At 49.7% G+C, this 6,000-nt stretch overlaps 1 protein-coding gene across 9 annotated transcripts in view; it reads right to left on the minus strand.

Moving 5' to 3' along the window:
- LOC144941091 (nuclear factor 1 A-type-like) overlaps positions 1–6,000 on the minus strand; it is a 384,067-nt gene that overhangs the window by 242,633 nt on the left and 135,434 nt on the right. The window lies entirely within an intron of this gene.

Below are 6,000 nucleotides of genomic sequence, written 5' to 3' on the forward strand. Positions count from 1 at the left end.
AGCGTGGCTTCTGGCCCGGCACGCACGAAGGACTGAGTGCTTGGTACAAAGAGGGGAGGAGGTGAGGTGGGTTTGGGGGGGCGGGTGGGAGACGGGCACAGAGGATGATTGGATTGCAGTTCCTTTTAAGTGATTTTTTGTTTTTGCTTGGCTTGCCAAAAAGCCAGGCGCGCGCATTGCGCCGCCACGAACCCGACGACCTGAGTTCGCTTCCCAAGCACAGGACGACTCACACGTTGGGTGGAGAGTGATAATGACGACAATTGACATTGATGAGACGCAATTCGTCCGGGGATCTCAGTGCGCGCCATGCACCAAAGTTGTGAAATGTAAAAATTCCGATGATGTTCAGAATCGCTGTGCATCTGGACGCCAGGCATCACCAATCAGCGCTGACCAGTGTGGTGAAGTATGGTCAAGCACCCGTCCTCGTTGGATTGACAAAGGGTCGCAATAAATAATAGTCGTTCTAATTCAACACGTAAGCTTTCGCAACCGATATTATCCATAATAAGGGGCTTTTTTGGGGGGTGGTTAGATCGCGTACTCAAATTGTAAATGTTGTGGGGTTACTCTCCAACACACCAGTGTGCTGACGTAGTAACCAATTCATATAAAACTGATATAACACAAAAAAACTATTATGGATAATAATAATAATAATCATTATTTGTATCTTCTTGGTTCTTTCGGTAAAGTCACGTAGAAGGGAAGTAATAAAATAATAAAAATAAAACATAATAAATAATTCTTATATGTTTTATTTTTATTATTTTATTACTTCCCTTCTACGTGACTTTACCGAAAGAACCAAGAAGATGAATCCCTGCAGTCACGAAAGCTTTAAATCATTATTTGTATGTTAAGTGTTTGTATGTTGAACTTCTTTCACACCATACGTAGCCAACCGTGCAAATCGGAGGCGCAGGAAATTTAATCTCAGCCAAACGTAGATACTACTGAGTCTTAATGATTTTATTTAAATTAACAAATAAAATTTACAACGCATTGCCCATCCGCTGTTGATAAAGCCCCCCCCCTAGAGCTGCGTGTTCCTCAAGGGGGTTGCTTTCACCATATTTCACCACAAAGTCAAGTGCAGGTCCATGAAGCTAAGGAATGGGAAGGGTCGAGGCGTATGGGTAGAACCGCTATGGGGCCGTCCATAAATGACGTCACGCGATTTTTGACCCCTCCCCCCCTGCTCGTCACACGGCGTCACAAAAAGTCAGACCCCCCCCCCCTCAAATATGACGTCACAAAGCTCTGCCCCTCCCCCCCCCCCCCCAAAAATAAAACATGCTTCAAATCGCTTTAAACTATTGTCATTGGATTGCGTATTTAATTTGCCGCTGCACTCTGATGTTGTAGGAGAAAACATTTATCAAAAAGTCTATTTAATTAAGTAGAACGTGTTGTCCATATTTATTTAAAGTTGCGCATTTTGATGTGACGTCACATTTCTCAAACCACCCCTCCTCCCTCGTCACACATCGTCACAAATGTCTAACCGCCCCCCCCCCCCCAGGTGTGTGACGTCATTTATGGACGGCCCCTATGGACATCCATCCGTTTCTAATTATGAGCCGTGACCGGGGATTCAAACCCATGTCGCGGTGCCCTAAACAGCGAGCCAATGGCTCCCCACAAATGCCCCCCCCCCCTACCTCATGTGAAATCACGGCAATCCTTTGGAGCCATTCGACGGCCTCCGAATACTGGACATCGAGATCGCCGACGCCCGATTCCGGGGAGAGTTATTATGATCTGATCATGGTCCGCCTCTGTTCTATAGACACTGCGCATGCGGAATTACAGCCCTCTGTCAATCCACCGCTGGATGAAGGCCTCTCCAAGTCGTCGGTTAACACATTCCTCCTGCGGAGGGAGCTGGTAGGAACGTTGGGTTGCTCGGTCAATGGCCAGGGTCAACGGCGGCGTGGTGTATTCCGCCAATATGCCCGACTGTGAGGGCGGGCACAAGCCGGTGTGAGTAGGTTAAACGTTGCGTTTTATAAGGGCACCACGGGGTGACCAGCCCCTTCCCCACCCAGCCCCACCCTTCCCACCCAGCCCCTCCCCACCCAGCCCTTCCCCCCCACCCAGCCCCTCCCTACCTTCCCCACCCAGCCCCTTCCCACCCAGCCCCTCCCCACCCCCCACCCAGCCCCTCCCTCCCCACCCAGCCTCTCCCTGCACGACGGACACAATAATCCCCTGTGGGCTGGTCTAACCAGGAGGTTCCTACCAGTATAAGCGTTTCGTTTGACTATACTTCACCACGCTGACAAAGTGGTGCAGGTTGGTAAAAGAGGTGTTGGGGGGGGGGCAGGGGCTGTAATAGTAATTAAGTCCGCCAATCCGTTTGAAGTCACGCACTCAAACTTGAATGCCTTTTTTTTCTTGTTAATGTAAATCACTCCCTTACACCATCGGAGCATTGCAAACGCGAATTCGCATGCGCACGTGCACAATCCGGCGTCTGGAGCTGCCTCCCCTCCCTCCCTCCCTCCGTCCCTCGATTGGGCGATGTGCTTTGCTACTTACGCACATTCAGACTGTGCAGACGTTTCAGACGGATGACTACGACCTCTGTGTGCCGCAGTTGCGTCGTGTGCGTGTCCCCACCCCCCCCCCCAGCTTGTGTTTAGTACGATGCAGAGCGGTGGGGCAGTGGTACCCTATGAAGTTTTCATTTCCTGGCCACTGCCTAACATCTTAATCGCCCTCCCTCCCTACCCCACCCCCGACTGATCAGCGTGCTTGAAGTATGGGCAAACAACCTTCATGATCGACACTCCGTGGGATGGGAAGGCTTCCACACCAGCGGTGTATTGACGAACGGCTGTAGGTTATTAGAATGATGATGCAGTACGGCATGCGATGTATTGACGAACGGCTGTAGGTTATTAGAATGATGATGCAGTACGGCATGCGATGGAATGTGGATTGATGTCGTGTCTGAAGATCTTCTGGCTTTAAATACGCTTCGATATCTCACGTTGGTTGTAGAAGCACAGCGTTGTCTGTCTGCGATAGCATTGTACATACCTGGTTTGTGCGTTCAGTATGCGTATTGAGAATTACTATCTTCTGAATTGCTATGATTATTGCCACTCAAGTTCGATTCAGCCGCCAAGGCGAACATTTAGTGGCGAGTGCCATCTCTCAATACTGCAAGTAACGAACACACACTCACCATTCCGTACTCTCCATACTGCAAATCACAACAACACCACACTCAGCCACTCACCACACTCACCCACTCACCACACTGCAGGTCACAACAACAACACACTCAGCCACTCACCACACTCAGCCACTCACCACACTGCAGGTCACAACACTCACCCACTCACCACACTGCAAATCACAACAACAACAACACACTCACCCACTCACCACACTGCAGATCACAACAACACACTCAACCACTCACCACACTACAAGTCACAACAACACACTCACCCACTCACCAAACTGCAGATCACAACAACACACTCACCCACTCACTCACCACACTGCAGATCACAACAACACACTCACCCACTCACCACACTGCAGATGACAACAACACACTCACCCACTCACTCACCAAACTGCAGATCACAACAACACACTCACCCACTCACCACACTGCAGATCACAACAACACACTCACCCACTCACCAAACTGCAGATCACAACAACACACTCACCCACTCACTCACCACACTGCAGATCACAACAACACACTCACCCACTCACCACACTGCAGATGACAACAACACACTCACCCACTCACCAAACTGCAGATCACAACAACACACTCACCCACTCACTCACCACACTGCAGATCACAACAACACACTCACCCACTCACCACACTGCAGATGACAACAACACACTCACCCACTCACTCACCACACTGCAGATCACAACAACACACTCACCCACTCACCACACTGCAGATGACAACAACACACTCACCCACTCACTCACCAAACTGCAGATCACAACAACACACTCACCCACTCACCACACTGCAGGTCACAGCAACACACTCACCCACTCACCACACTGCAGCTCACAACAACAACAACACACTCATCCACTCATCACACTGCAGACCACAACAACAACAACACACTCACCCACTCACCACACTGCAGATAACAACAACAACACACTCACCCACTCACCACACTGCAGATGACAACAACAACAACACACTCACCCACTCACCACACTGCAGATGACAACAACAACAACACACTCACCCACTCACCACACCGCAGATAACAACACTCACCCACTCACCCACTCACCACACTGCAGGTCACACCAACACACACCCACTCACCACACTGCAGATCACAACAACACCACACTCACCCACTCACCACACTGCAGACCACAACAACAACACACTCACCCACTCACAAACTGCAGATGACAACGCTTCTATTTGTGGTTCGTCCATCGCGTTAATCGACTTTGGAATTCCCCTCCCCATCGTTTAGATTTCCCCAAGTCTCTATTATCGATGACAGCTTTAAGAGTGCTGTTTGTTGCTGACCGCTTGGCGTTTTTCATGGGGGGGAGGGGGGGAAGGTGGATAGCATTTGGGCACTGGGCCTCAGTGTGAACTGTGATTTTTAAAAAAACCCACCCCATACAGTAACTGTGGGTCTGGCCGGGAATAATTTCGTTCTCGCACAGACTCTGGCCCTCCTCACTCGCCAGACGGCGACGTCGGCTGATAAGAGAGAGACAAGCCCTGGAAACACGCGGCATGCTCGCCTCGTGTGTGTGTGACCGTATTCACGGGATTATAGGACGCACTCCCCACCCCCCTACTCTCTCACCAAAGGTTGCGGGTGCGTTTTATACTCCAATGCGTGACCAGATTAAAACAACAAAAACTTGATTGACACCATGCCCACATGCGCGTCTTATAATTTGGAGAATACGGTCATTTAAAAAACCCGTTCAAGAGTGATACCACTGCATACTGCGCGTATTGATGCGAAGTGAATCTATGGCGTATCACTCCCCTATGACCCCGGTGACCTGAGTTCGATTCCCGGTCACGGATAACATCAGTGGCGCGTGATATTTAAAACCTCGGCTTCCCCCCCCCCCTAGGTTGACTCAGCCTTAAATGAGTAACATCAACACTTGAACCGCCTATCCAGGCTCCCTCGCAACAAAAAAACAAACACTTCACCACCCCATAATTTACCCTCCGGAGGGGGGAGGGGTCGATAAAATAGCTACCACTTTGTGGGCAAGCCAACAGTGGTTCGTCCCATGGGCAGCCTCTCCCCGCCATAGAAATGTGGAATTTCTCTCACTGGCTTGGAACTGCAAAACGACGGATGAGCACCGCCTCAATGCTATTTGTTGTTGTTGTTGTTTTTGTTGTTGTTGTTGTGCCTATTGCTTGTAAATGGAACAGAAAGGCAAGCACGTGTGAATATGCCAAGGCAAGCCTTGGGTTCCATAAAACATAAAACACGCTGGGGGTTGGGGGTGGGGGGATAAGGGCTCGATGCAGGATATTAAAGTTTGTACGGAAAATACGAATTGCTTTTACCCTTCCTGGCAATAAAACACGTGTTACGATGTTTATAAAACACCAAATAGAAACATTTTTGCAAGGAATCAAGTCCGCATTAACCACACACACACACTACTTGTGGTGAACATGCAAACAAAACACGCTTCGATAATAATAATCATCGTCGTATGCATTGCCTTTGAAACTGATTGGCCTACGCCGGAGTGAGTGTGTGTATGGGGATGCATCGACTCGTCATAATAACAATATAACAATAAACTCCCAGCAATTATTCACAGAATATCGCACGCGACGTAGCATGATACACGTCCCTGTAGTACTGCCCCGTCTTAGCCCCAAGTCCACCACGTGGCCCTACGGACTGCTGGGGCAAGTTCTGTTAGCGAGCACCTATCAAGGCCGGTACTGCACACGGGGAGAGATGCGTGGTCAGCACC

This window comes from Lampetra fluviatilis, chromosome 24 (genome assembly GCF_964198595.1).
Source record: "Lampetra fluviatilis chromosome 24, kcLamFluv1.1, whole genome shotgun sequence".
Classification (NCBI taxonomy): Eukaryota; Metazoa; Chordata; class Hyperoartia; order Petromyzontiformes; family Petromyzontidae; genus Lampetra; species Lampetra fluviatilis.